The sequence below is a fragment of the Ovis aries genome, chromosome 14 (assembly GCF_016772045.2).
Source record: "Ovis aries strain OAR_USU_Benz2616 breed Rambouillet chromosome 14, ARS-UI_Ramb_v3.0, whole genome shotgun sequence".
Lineage (NCBI taxonomy): Eukaryota > Metazoa > Chordata > Mammalia > Artiodactyla > Bovidae > Ovis > Ovis aries.
Window position 1 is genome coordinate 58,359,136 of NC_056067.1, and position 14,542 is coordinate 58,373,677.

Here is a 14,542-nt window from a genome sequence, read left to right on the forward strand (position 1 = left end):
TGACTCTTTGCGACCCCATGAATTGCAGCACGCCAGGCCTCCCTGTCCATCACCAACTCCCGGTGTTCACTCAGACTCACATCCATCAAGTCAGTGATGCCATCCAGCCATCTCATCCTCTGTCGTCGTCGCCTTCTCCTACTGCCCCGAATCCCTCCCAGCATCAGAGTCTTTTTCAATGAGTCAACTCTTCGCATGAGGTGGCCAAAGTATTGGAGTTTCAGCTTTAACATCATTCCTTCCAAAGCACACCCTTATTAGTTACCTATTTTATATTTAGTAGTGTATGTTGGGGCTTCCTTGGTGACTCGGTGATGAATATGGCTGGCAATGCAGGAGACTTCGGTTCGATTCCTGGGTAGGGAAGATCCCACATGCCACAGGGCAATTGAGCCCATGTACCACAAGTACTGAGCCTGTGTGCCTACAGCCTGTGCTCTGCAAGGGAAGCCACTGCAGTGAGGAGCCCACACTCACCACAACTAGAGAAAGCCTGCACACAACAAAGACCCAGCACAGCCTAAATAAATAGATAAAATTCCACTTCTGATCCTCTAGTGTATAAAGGGTAAAGTTTTGCTAGGCATATTTTATATGCCTAAGATATTTGCACCATGGGCTCAAATGTAGAAACAACCCATGAGCAAGTTCTTAGTCCAGTTAAATGAGGGCTTTTTTTTTTTTAATTGGAGGCTAATTACTTTACTATACTGTGGTGGTTTTTGCTATACATTCACATGAGTCAGCCATGGGTGTACATGTGTTCCCCATCCTGACCCTTCCTTCCACCTCCCTCCCCATCTCATCTCTCAGGATCATCCCAGTACACCAGCCCTGAGCACCCTGTCTCACGCATCAAACCTGGACTGGCAACCTGTTTTACATATTTTAATATACATCTTTCAATGCTATTCTCTCAAATCATCCCACCCTCGCCTTCTCCCACAGAGTCCAAAAATCTGTTCTTTACATCTGTGTCCCTTTTGCTGTCTTGCATACAGGATCATTGTTACCATCTTTCTAAATTCTATATATGTGCGTTAATATACTGTATTGGTGTTTTTCTTTCTGCCTTACTTCACTCTGTATAACAGGCTCCAGTTTCATCCACCTCATTAGAACTGATTCAAATGCATTCTTTTTAATAGCTGAGTAATATTCCATTGTGTATATATACCACGGCTTTCTTCTCCATTCGTCTGCCAATGGACATCTAGGTTGCTTCCATGTTCTGGTTATTGTAAACACTGCTGTGATGAACATTGGGATACATGTGTCTCTTTCACTTCTGGTTTCCTCGGTATGTATGACCAGCAGTGGGATTGCTGGGTAAATGAGGGCTTTTGTTTGTTTGTTTTTTGTTTTGTTTTTTAATTAAGATATTTTTAAAAATTGAAAAAAATTTTCAATTGTTATGTTAGTTTCAGATGTAGAGAGCAAAGTGATTCAGTTATATATATATTTTTTTCTTTTTCAGATTATTTTCCCTTATAGATTATTACAAAATACTGGGTGCAATTCCCTGTGCTATACACTAGGTCCTTGCTATTTATCTATTTTATATTTGGTAATATGTATAAGTTGATTTCAACTTCCTAATTTATCCCTCCTCCCTCTTTTCCTTTTTGATGATCATAAGTTTTATTTTCTATGTCTGTGAGTCTTTTTCTCTTTGTAAACAAGTTATTTGCATTTTTTTTTAATTCCACATATAAGCGATATTATATGCTATCTGTTTGCTCTGTCTGGCTTACTTCATTTAGTATGATAATCCTTATGTCCATCCATGGTACTGCAAATGGCATTATTTCATTCTTTTTAATGGTTGAGTGATATTCCCTTGAGTTTATATACCCTATTTTCTTCATCCATTCATCAGGTAATGCACATTTAGGTTGTTTCCATGGGGCTTTAGGCTATGTAGTATCAGGCTAGCTTCTGGAGGAAATGGAGATGATAGGATTACCCTGACTCTCAGAAGAACTGGAACTATATCCTTAACTACTGTAAATAGTGCTGCTGTGAACACTGGGATGCATGTATCTTTCCAAATTATAGTTTTCTCTGGATATGTGCCCAGGAGTGGCATTGTAGGATCATATGGTATTAATTGCTCTGTTTTTAGTTTTCTTAAGGAAACTGCATCCTGTTCTGAATAGTGGCTGAACCAGTTTACATTCCCATCAACAATGAAGGAGGATTCTCTTTTCTTCACACCCTCTCCACCATTGATTATTTGTAGACTTTTTGATAATGGCCACTCTGACCAGGGTAAGGTGATATCTCACTAGTCTTGATTTGCATTTCTCTGACAATTAGTGATGTTGAGCAGTTTTTCCTGAGCCTGTAGGCCACCTGTATACTTTCTTTGAAGACATGTCTATTTGGATCTTGTGCACAATTTTTGATTGGGTTGCTTGAATTTCTGGTATTGAATTATATGAGCTGTTTGTATATTTTGGAGATTAATCCTTAGTCAGTTGCATCACTTGCAAATATTTTCTCCCATTCTGTAGGTTGTCCTTCTTATAGAAGAAATATTTTTGTTTGTTTGTTTAATGGCATGGCCACAAGCCCCTCTCACAGTGTAAGTTTTTTGGGGCTTTAGGCTATGTAGTATCAGGCTGGCTTCTGGAGGAAATGGAGATGATAGGATTACTCTGACTCTCAGAAGAATTGGACACTAAAGCTCAGCCACACAGAAAGATCCTAAAGGAGCTCAAGTAAAACACTCTGGGCACTTGGGCTTGGGTGAACCTCCTTGATGGCAGTACTCCTAGAGTCGTCAGGTATCAATGTCAAGAAAATGACATACCATCATTTTATGGGGAGAGGAAAACTGGAGCTCCAATTTGACTATTTTTTCTGAACTCTGACCCATGCATCTTCCATTGACTGATGTTATTTTTTTAGTCGCTCTGTCATGTGCAACTCTTTGTGATCCCAAGGACTATACCCCACCAGGCTCCTCTGTCCTTGTTCTCTAGGCAGGAATACTGGAGTGGGTTGCCATTCCCTTCTCCAGGACATCTTCTAAACACAGGGATCAAACCCAGGTCTCCTGCATTGCAGGCAAATCCCATACCACCTGATCCACCAGGGAATGTATCTTTACCTTGTAATCAAGCATTACAATGAGTGGACCAGCTCTCAGTGAGTGCTGAGTCCTTCTAGAGGATTATTGAAACTGACTGTGGTTTGGGGAAACCCCACACTTGCAGTTAGTGTCAAAAACAGGCACGGCCTGACTGATGATGTTTCACTCTTAAACTTCTCAGTTGGATTGAAAACTCTCACAGGGGAAATGGATAGTGGGCTTTGTTCAGATTGTGTGTTTGCCTGTTGGAAAATGAAAAGCAGTGATTTTTCCCCTTAAAGTTCATGTCTCATCATTCATTGTATAACCAATGAGTGCTCATTAATGAAATTCAGCGAAAGTATGTACAAAGACCTCTGGTAACCATTCATTACTGCTGAATGGAGAAAGCAGCCCTGGCTATAGTTAAAAGAATAGCAGAGGACTTCCCTGCTGTCCAGTGGTTTAGACGCCATCTGTCAATGCAGGGCTCAATCGCTGGTCCAGGAAGATAACACAGGCCATGGGACAAGTAAGCCTGTGTGCCACCCTACTCAAGACCATGGGTCTAGAGCCTATGCTCTGGGAGAATAGAAACAACCACAAGGAGAAGTGCACACACCAGAATTAGAGAGTATCCCCCATTCACCACAACTAGAGAAAGGCCAGGTGCATCAGTGAAGATCCAGTGCAACCAAATATGTTAAAAAAAAAAAAATGTTGATATTGTCTGCTAAACTATATGATCCTGGTGATTTCATTTGTGATGGGCACTTTTATAAATATCACTCTGTCTTCTGTGGATAATTCTCTGTTTGCACTTCATATCGGTGTTGGGAATCTGTATTGATAAATACAACATCCTAGAAAATGTCTATTATCACCATTTCCAAATTAATATTCATTTATACAAATTTGTACAAATTAGTTCAATGATTTCTTTTTTAAAACTTTTTATTTTATATTGGAGTATAGCCAATTAATGGGGCTTCCCAGGTGGCACTAGTGGTAAAGAACCTGCTTGCCAATGCAGGAGACGGGTTCAATCCCTGAGTCAGGAAGATTCCATGGAGGAGGGCATGGCAACCCACTTCAGTATTCTTGCCTAGAGAATCCCATGGACCAAGGAGCCTAACAGGGTAAAGTCCATAGGGTTGTAAAGAATCATTCACAACTGAAGTGACTTAGCACACACATAACCAATTAACAGTGTTCGATTCAGATGAACAGTGAAGGGACTCAGCCATACATATGCATGTGTCCAATCTAACGGAAGAGTGACTTCTAATGTAAACTATTGACATGTTCTTCCTTTTACATTTCAGTTCAGTTCAGTTCAGTGCTCAGTAATGTCTGACCCTTTGCAACTCCATTGACTGCAGCACGTCAGGCCTCCCTGTCCATCACCAACTCCCGGAGTTTACCCAACTCATGTCCATTGAGTTGGTGATGCCATCCAACCATCTCATCCTCTGTCATCCCCTTCTCCTCCCACCTTCTATCTTTCCTAGCATCAGCGTCTTTTCAAATGAGTCAGTTCTTCACATCAGGTGGCCAACATATTGGAGTTTCAACTTTAGCATCAGGCCTTCCAATGAATATTCAGGACTGATTTCCTTTAGGATGGACTGGTTGAATCTTCTTGCAGTCCAAGGGACTTTCAAGACTCTTCTCCAACATCATAATTCAAAAGAGTCAATTCTTTGGCACTCAACTTTCTTTATAGTCCAACTCTGCAGCCCAGTTCTTAGTAGTGACCTGGGGTCTAGTTCCCTAACCAGGGGATCGAACCTAGACCCCCTGCATTGGGAGTGCAGAGTCTTAACCACTGGACCACCAGAGAAGTCCACAGATGGCTGTTTCTTTGGTATACAGGAAAATTAGCAGCTCCAGCGAAGAGTACCTGGGGAGAGAAATTTCATAGATTCAGAAGAAAAGTTAAGCCTGAGAAGTTCTCTGGTCCTCAACCAATATTAGGAGAAGTGTCCTGGGATATAGTGGAAAACAGTCCAAAATATACATGAGGAAAAATCAACTGAGGGCTCCAGTAAGCATGCCAAGCTCTCCTTTACCCTGTATGTTGATGCCATTCCTTAAAACCTATCTTGCAGTACAAGCTTACCTCAAGAAACCAGAGAAAAATCAAATAAATAACCTAATTTTACACCTAAAGCAACAAGAAAAAGAAGAAATAAAGAACCCCAGCATTCGTAGAAGGAAAGAAATAATAAAAATTTGGGCAAAAGTACATGAAAAAGCAACAAAGGATACTATAGCAAAAATCAACAAAACTAAAAGCTGTTGTTTTTTTTTTTTGAGAAGATAAATAAAATAGACAAACCATTAGCTAGACTCATCAAGGAAAAAAGGGAGAAGAATCAAATCGACAAAATTACACATGAAAGTGGAGAAATCACAACATACAACACAGAAATACAAAGGATCATAAGAGACTACTATGAGCAACTGTGTGCCAATAAAATGGACAACTTGGAAGAAATGGGCGAGTTCTTAGAAAAGTTTAACCTTCCAAAACTGAACCAGGAAAAAACAGAAAATCTTAACAGACACATCAAAAGCATGGAAATTGAAACTGGAATAAAAAAAATCTTCCAACAAACAATAGGCCAGGGCCAGATGGCTTCAAAGGTGAATTCTAGTGCTCGCTTCGGCAGCACATATACTAAAATTGGAACGATACAGAGAAGATTAGCATGGCCCCTGCGCAAGGATGACACGCAAATTCGTGAAGCGTTCCATATTTAAAAAAAAAAAACAAAAACAAAAAAAACAAAGGTGAATTCTACCAAAAATTTAAAGAGCTAACACCTATCCTACTCAAACTTTTCCAGAAAACTGCAGAGGAAAGTAAACTGCCAAACTCATTCTATGAGGCCACCATCACCCTAACACCAAAACCAGACAAAGATGCCACAAAAAAAGAAATCTATAGGCCATTATCACTGATGAACATAGATGCAAAAATCCTTAACAAAAGTCTAGCAAACAGAATCCAACAACATGTTAAAAAGATCATACATCATGACCAAGTGGGCTTTATCCCAGGGATGCAAGGATTCTTCAATATTCACAAATCAATCAATGTGGTCTACCACATAAACAAATTGAAAGATAAAAACCATAGGATTATCTCAATAGATGCAGAGAAAGCCTTTAACAAAAGTCAACATCCATTTATGATTTTAAAACCCTCCAGAAAGCAGGCACAGGAGGAACATACATCAACATAATAAAACCCATATATGATAAACCCAGAGCAAACATTATCCTCAATGGGGAAAAATTGAAAGCATTTCCCCTAAAGTCAGGAACAAGACAAGGGTGCCCACTCTCACCACTACCATTCAACAGAGTTTTGAAAGTTTTAGCCACAGCAATCAGAAAAGAAAAAGAAAAGGAATCCAGATTGGAAAAGAAGAAGTAAAACTCTCACTGTTTGCAGATGACATGATCCTCTACAGAGAAAACCTGAAAGACACCACCAGAAAATTCCTAGACCTAATCAATGAATATAGTGTAGTTTAAGGATATAAAATTAACACAGAGAAATCCCTTGCATTCCTATACACTAACAATGAAAATATAGAAGGAGAAATTAAGGAAACAATTCCATTCACCATTGCAATGAAAAGAATAAAATACTTAGGAATATATCGACCTAAAGAAACAAAAGACCTATATATATACCAATTCAGTCCAGTCACTCAGTCATGTCCAACTCTTTGCGACCCCATGAAGCACAGCAGACTAGGCCTCCCTGTCCAACACCAACTCCTGAAGTCCACCACCAACTCTTGAAGTCCACCCAAACTGACGTCCATTGAGTCAATGATGCCATCCAACCATGTCATCTTCTGTCATCCCCTTCTCCTCCTGCCCTCAATCTTTCCCAGCATCAGGGTCTCTTCCAATGAGTCAGTTCTTCGCATCAGATGGCCAAAGTACTGGAGTTTCAGCCTCAACATCAGTCCTTCCAATGAACACCCAGGACTGATCTCCTTTAGGATGGACTGGTTGGATTTCCTTGCAATCCAAGGGACTCTCAAGAGTCTTCTCATATAAAAAACTATAAAACACTGATGAAAGAAATCAAAGATGACACAAATAGATGGAGAAATGTACCATGTTCACGGATCAGGAAAATCAATACAGTAAAAATGAGTATACTACACAAAGCGATCTATAGATTCAATGCAATCCCTACCAAGCTACCAATGGTATTTTTCAGAGAACAAGGACAAATAATTTCACAGTTTGTATGGAAATACAAAAACCTCGAATAGCTAAATCTTGAGAAAGAAGAATGGAACTGGAGGAATCAACCTATCAGACTTCAGACTATACTACAAGGCTACAGTCATTAAGACAGTATGGCACTGGCACAAAGACAGAAATATAGATCAGTGGAACCAAATAGAAAGCCCAGAGATAAATCCATACACCTATGGACACCTTATCTTTGACAAAGGAGGCAAGAATATACAATGAAAAAAAGACAATCTCTTTAACAAGTGATGTTGGGAAAACTGGTCAACCACTTGTAAAAGAATGAAACTAGAACACATTCTAACACCACACACAAAAATAAACAGAAAATGGATAAAGGATCTAAACGTAAGACCAGAAACTATAAAACTCCTAGAGGAAAACATAGGCAAAACACTCTCATAAAATCACAGTAGGATCCACTATGACCCACTTCCCAGAGTATTGGAAATAAAAGCAAAAATAAACAAATGGAATCTAATTAAATGTAAAAGCTTTTGCACAATGAAGCAAACTATAAGCAAAGTGAAAAGAAAGCCTTCAGAATGGGAGAAAATAATAGCAAACAAAGCAACAGACAAAGAATTCATCTCAAAAATATACAAGCAGCTCATGCAGCTCAATTCCAGAAAAATAAACAACCAATCAAAAAATGGGCCAAAGAACTAAACAGACACTTCTCCAAAGAAGACATACAGATGGCTAACAAACACATGAAAAGATGCTCAACATCTCTATTATCAGAGAAATGCAAATCAATACCACAATGAGGTACCATCTCACGCTAGTCAGAATGGCTGCTATCAAAAAGCCTACACACAATAAGTGCTAGTGAGGGTGCGGAGAAAAGGGAACCCTCTTACACTGTTCATGAGAATGCAAACTAGTATAGCCACTATGGAGAACAGTGTGGAGATTCCTTAAAAAACTGGAAATAGAACTGCCATATGACCCAGCAATCCCGCTGCTGGGCATATACACCAAGGAAACCAGAATTGAAAGAGACACGTGTACCCCAATGTCCATCCCACCACTGTTTACAATATCTAGAACATGGAAGCAACCTAGATGTCCATCAGAAGATGAATGGATAAGAAAGCTGTGGTAGACATACACAACGGAATATTAGTGCATTTGAATCAGTTCTAATGAGGTGGATGAAAGTGGAGCCTATTATACAGAAAGAAGTAAGTCAGAAAGGAAAACACCAATACAATATATTAACACATATATGTGTAATGTAGAAAGAAGGTAATGATGACCCTATATGTAAGATAGCATAGGAGACACAGAGGTAAAGAACAGATATTTGGACAGTGTGGGAGAAGGTGAGAGTGGGATGATTTGAGAGAACAGCATTGAAACATGTTTATTACCATATGTAAAACAGATCACCAGTTCAGGTTCGATGCATGAGGCAGGGTGCTCAGGGCTGGTGCACTGGGACAACTCTGAAGGATGGGATGGGGAGTGAGGTGGGAGGGGATTCATGATGGGTGACACATGTACACCCATGGCTGATTCATGTCAATGTATTCCAAAAACCACTACAATATTGCAAACTAATTAGCTTCCAATTAAAGTAAATTAATTAATTTAAAAAAATAGACTTCCCCATTACAAAAAAACCCCATCTTGCTGGTGAGTAGAGTATGAAACTGGAGGTAGCTCCAGAGCCAGCTTTGCCATCACAGTTGCTGTCACAGCATCCTTGTATCAGAAAACTTGGCTTTTAATGACTAACTCATGTCCCATCCACAGACTGTCCTTGGGAGAATATGGTAGCTGCCCAGGGGTTCTTAAAGCCATGCGGAGGGCAGAAGGGAGAGCCAGGTGTCCTTGGATCCCTAGAGCCCAAAGCCCAAAGCTTCATCCTTGAAAGAAGCGATGACCCTACAAGACTGACATCAGGAAAACATTAAGGACAGAATGCAGAACTGGGATCTCCCATTCCAGAAGATAGCTTTCCTGTCCTAGTCAGACAATAAAAAATGTGAACACAATCATCCATTTCTGCCAGCAAAATGGCAAGCTCCTTCAACAGAGTTAGGCATGTATTTCAGTGCTTTAACCCCAATAAAGAAATGAGTGGAAATTCCTTTGCAAAAAGATATGACATAGTTTGTCTCTGACTAATTTGAAATCCTTTAAAACCAGAGCTTTCTTCATGCATAGTAGAGATACTGAAACTCAGAAGTCAGGAGCATAAACATTTGACTGTGTGGATCACAACAAACTGTGGAAAACTCCTCAAGACATGGGAATACCAGAACACCTTACCTGCCTCCTGAGAAATCTGTATGCAGGTCAAGAAGCAACAGTTAGAACCAGACATGGAACAACGGACTGGTTGCAAGTTGGGAAAGGAAAATGTCAAGGCTGTATATTGTCACTCTGCTAATTTAACTTCTATGCAGAGTATGTCATGTAAAATCCTGGGTTGGATGAAGCACAAGCAGGAATTAAGATTGCTGAGAGAAGTATCAATAACTTCAGATATGCAGATGATACCACCCTTATGGTAGAAAGCAACAAGAAACTAAAGAGCCTCTAGATGAAAGTGAAAGAGGAGAGTGAAAAATCTGGCTTAAAACTCCACATTCAAAAAAAGATGATCACGGCATCTAGTCCCATCACTTCTTGAAAAAGAGATGGGGAAACAATGGAAACACTGACAGACTTTATTTTCTTGGGCTCCAAAATCACTGCACATGGTGACTGCAGCTCTGAAATTAAAAGACACTTGCTCCTTGAAAGTAAAGCTATAACCAACCAGGACAGCATATTAAAAAGCAGAGACATTACTTTCCTGACAAAGGTCCATCTAGTCAAAGTTATGGTTTTTCCAGTAGTCATATATGCAAGTGAAAACTGGACCATAAAGAAAGCTGAGCACCAAAAAATTGATGCTTTTGAACCATGGTGTTGGAGAAGACTCTTGAGAGTCCCTTGGACTGCAAGAAGATCAAACTAGTCAATTCCAAAGGAAATCATTCCGGAATATTCTTTGGAAGGACTGATGCTGAAACTGAAGCTCCAATACTTTGGCCACCTGATGCTAAGAACTGACTCACTGGAAAAGACTCAGATGCTGGGAGAGATTGAAGGCAGGAGAAGGGGATAGCAGAGGATGACATGGTTGGATGGCATCACTGACTTGATGGACATGAGTTTGAGCAAGCTTCAAGAGATGGTGATGGACAGGGAGGCCTGGTGTGCTGCAGTCCAAGGGTCACAAAGAGGAGGACATGACAGAGTGACTGAACTGAAGGCAATCATTGGCCTATTTCCAGGCAAGAAAATGGAGTTGGCTGTGAGCTGTAAATGCTGGAGAAAGGTGGACTCAAGGATTTGGCTCCAGGCTCAAAGGGAGGCATGGTGGATATGTGAGTGACTAGAAGCCTTTCGTGTACCATGAACAAAGGCCATAAAAGTGCTGCAAAGACAGATAAGTGCTACAGCCAACATTGAAAAGCCACCTCCAAGACCCAAAGATATTCCTTCACTATCATTTCTGTTACTCTAGCTTTTCTAAGGTCAACCTAAGTCCTTACCCAGGATCTAAAACTGTATAGTCCAGTGTAGCATCAGAAATGCAGGAAAGAGAAGAAGAGGTAGAGCTGTTTTGAATACAAGAAAGAAGGTCCCATACAGGGACTTCCCTGGTGGTCTGGTGGCTAGGACTCCAAGCTCCCATTGCAGGGGGTGTGCAAGTTTGATTCCTGATCAGGGAACTAGAACCCACATGCTGAAACTAATAGTTCCCATGCTACAACTAAGACCCAGCACAGCCAAGTATATAAATAATGAACAGACACCAAAAAATTTTTATGTCATGCTCAAGTTTAATTCAGTGTTTTTTTGTTTGTTTCCAGAACAAAGCCTGGTAGACTCACAATTGACTTTGTTAAGTGGGTTAACACTTAATTCCCCTGTGGGGGAATCTCTAAGATCAAACAACCTGTTTACAAAGGCAACAGATTTCAGAGTTGTGTAGAAATCCTAATCATTTCAAAATAACCTTCATCATGAAAAATTATGAGCTTCTCTCAAACGTATCAGTGGTCTCTTTGGAGATACTCACAGGAGACTCACCATTGGCTTTGGTAATTAGCAACTCAAAAAAAGTTTTTCAGAAAGATCATTAGCTCCTCAAGCTAGTCCTGTCATTGCCACTTCAAGTGAAATGATAATTGCAGTTCTGAAGGAGGATGAGATCACAGCTCCTAAACCTTTATCTCAGGGTCAGACTGCCTCCCTCGCACTCACGTCCTGGCTGCCATGACCTTCACCCTGAGCCCATCATCCTTCTCATGAGAAGGAATGAGGAGTCAAGTTCTTTGTATTTCTGTCTAAGAGGAGACAGAGTCTGTAAGGAAGGAGGTGTGAGTAAGTATTTGTGTTTGGAAAAGGGATCTTTCTGCAGGGTGGGGGGTAGAGTGGGAACAGGTCCAGTGGCAAAGAAGGTCAGGAAAGCAGAACAATTCCTTAGGAGAGAGCTTAGGTAAAGCAAGATCAAGATCTTTGTTGCTCAGTTGCTCAGTTGTGTCCAACTGTTTGACTGCAGCATGCCAGGGTTCCCTGTACTTCACTATCTCCCAGAATTTTCTCAGACTCATGTCCATTGGAGTTGGTGATGACACCCACCCATCTCATCCTCTGTCATCCCCTTTTCCTCCTGCCTTCAATCTTTCCCAGCATCAGGCAACTCTGAACTTGACAGCTCCTAAAGCTATTTTTTGAAATTCTTACTGGGGAGGAATCACAGGAATAATCCTACTGATAACAATGAAGAATCATTTTAAAAGTACTTATCTTAGTTGCAGCATGTGGGATCTATTTTCCTGACCAGGAATCAAACCCAGGCTCCCTTCACTGGGAGTGAGTCTTAGCCACTGGACCACCAGGGAAATGCCAAAACATCATCTTCAAGGAGCTTAAGGGTTATATTTTTAAGATCAATCTGCTGCAACATAACCTTTCAGAAATTCTAGATTAATTTTAAATTTGTATTAGAAGTGTTATCAAAATGCCTTTATGCTTTCCATAAAGACTAGGATAGAAAAGTAATGATTTTCTAATCCTCTACTGAAAGCATGAATATGAATTTGTTTGAAAACAGAAAGGATTGTACTCTAGGCATATAATATGCTTACTAGACATAGCAATGGTGTCTTTTCTGAAACATTTGAAGTCTGATGATGACGGCGAGATTGCTATCCCTCCTCAAGATAGAGAGGCAGCATTTAAGGAAAAGGAAGCTTTATAATGGTGAGGTTTGGAGTATAGTTGTCAGGACCAAATGTATCTTCTCATATGTCGTCTAATCTTGTAATATTCTAACACCAAGTCCAAGCACACATTCATTTCTTTATGGTTTCACTTTTGCAACACACAAGAGTCAATGTTCCCCAGATTATACTTTTACATGTCTCTAATATGTTAATCTCCAGTACTCTTGCCTGGAAAATCCCATGGACGGAGGAGCCTGGTAGGCTGCAGTCCATGGGGTCGCGAAGAGTCAGACACGACTGAGCGACTTCACTTTCACTTTTCAGTTTCATGCATTGGAGAAGGAAATGGCAACCCATTCCACTGTTCTTGCTTGGAGAATCCCAGGGACGGGGGAGCATGATGGGCTGCCATCTATGGGGTCGCAGAGTCAGACACGACCGAAGTGACTTAGCAGCAGCAGCAGCAGCAGTAGTATGTTAATATTCTTCACAAATCTTGTTATATTGTAGTCTTACTTAACCTCAGTCTTATAAATACCTAAGGATTTATCAAAATAATCATTTCTATCCTATATTCATTTATCATATAGTAGTAATTCATGGTTCATAATTTTTTAAATAAAGTATTATTGTCCAAGTCTTTTTTTTTTTTGATAGATATCATACTGAATTTGTACCTGGCATGATAGAAATGCATCTTTCTGTTGCAAAACTTATATTGAGGAAATCTTGCATTCGTTAAATCCATATGGACAGAAGGTACTTTCCTGTAGGATTGTGTGTATTTGTGTGTGTGTGTGTATACATGTTAATGGCTCAGTTTGTGACTCCATGGACTGTAGCTTGCCAGGCTCTTTTGTTCATAGGGTTTCCCAGGCAAGAATACTGAAGTGGGTTGCCATTTCTGAATCCAGGGAGTCTTTTTGATATGTTATTGACCTACAGAAAACTACTAATGCAGATATGGAAACTTTTTACAACCAAAATTATAACATATAAACACAATGGAATAAACTCCAATACTCTGGCCACCTGATGTGAAGAACTGACTCACTGGAGAAGACCCTGATGCTGGGAAATATTGAAGGCAGGAGGAGAAGGGGATGACAGAGGGTGAGATGTTTGGATGGCATTACCAGCTCAATGGACATGAGTTTGAGCAAGTTCCAGGAGTTGGTGATGGACAGGGAAGCCTGGTATGCTGCCATCCATGGGGCTGCAAAGAGTCAGACACAACTGAGTGACTGGACCGAACTGATAAAATAAACTATATGATATAAAAACAAAACTAAACTTCACAATGGATTATTCAAAAACACAGCTGATGTGTTTGGCTGGTGCATCACAGTGGTTAGGGCACTGTCTTGGAATCAGCCTACCAGGTTCATACCAGCACTCAGCCTGTAATCAGCATGTGAATTTACACAGATCACCTGACCTCTCTGTACCTAGGATCTCCTTATCTTTGCAATAAATCAGTGTCAGTACCTACCCTATGCAGTTATGAACATCAAACAACTGGCAGAATGGCCTCCAGGGAGTTGGCAATAAGGATGGTGTGCTCCTCTCAGACTGTAGTTGGAATCCTGGGCGTTTTCTCTCTTCACTTTAATCTCTTCCTTTACTACTATGAATGTGGGTTGAGGTTCACAGATTTGACCTTCAGGCACAGGACTGTAGTCGCTTCTTGGTCATTCACTTTAAAGGAATCTCCGTGACAACAGCAGCCTTTAACTGAAGCTTGTCTTCAGTGATTTAGCCATGCAAATGTGTTCTCTATGCCCCCAAAGCTGGTAGGGTGTGTCTACTGGCCCTTCTGGCCCCTTAAGTGTCTCCAGCCAACAAGATCAGCCCCAGGAAATCCAGGTGGGTGGAACTTAAAGCAAAAGCTTCCCTGTGGTCCAGAGGTTAAGACTGTGTTCCCAATGCAGGGGGTCTAGGTCCC

At 40.6% G+C, this 14,542-nt stretch overlaps 1 long non-coding RNA gene and 2 other non-coding genes across 4 annotated transcripts in view; 1 reads left to right on the forward strand and 2 right to left on the reverse strand.

Annotated features, from left to right (window-relative positions):
- Positions 1-875: 875 nt before the first annotated feature.
- Positions 876-14,542, reverse strand: part of LOC101107129 (uncharacterized) — a 37,092-nt gene continuing 23,425 nt past the window's right edge. For both annotated transcript variants that reach the window (XR_001020579.4, XR_001020580.4), the window contains exon 4: positions 876-4,979. This is a non-coding gene — a long non-coding RNA (uncharacterized LOC101107129). The remainder of the gene's footprint in view (positions 4,980-14,542) is intronic.
- TRNAG-CCC (transfer RNA glycine (anticodon CCC)) lies at positions 4,846-4,919 on the reverse strand. The gene has a single exon. It is a non-coding gene; the product is annotated as a tRNA-Gly (tRNA).
- LOC114118139 (U6 spliceosomal RNA) lies at positions 5,736-5,842 on the forward strand. Its single transcript, XR_003591683.1, has one exon. It is a non-coding gene; the product is annotated as a U6 spliceosomal RNA (small nuclear RNA).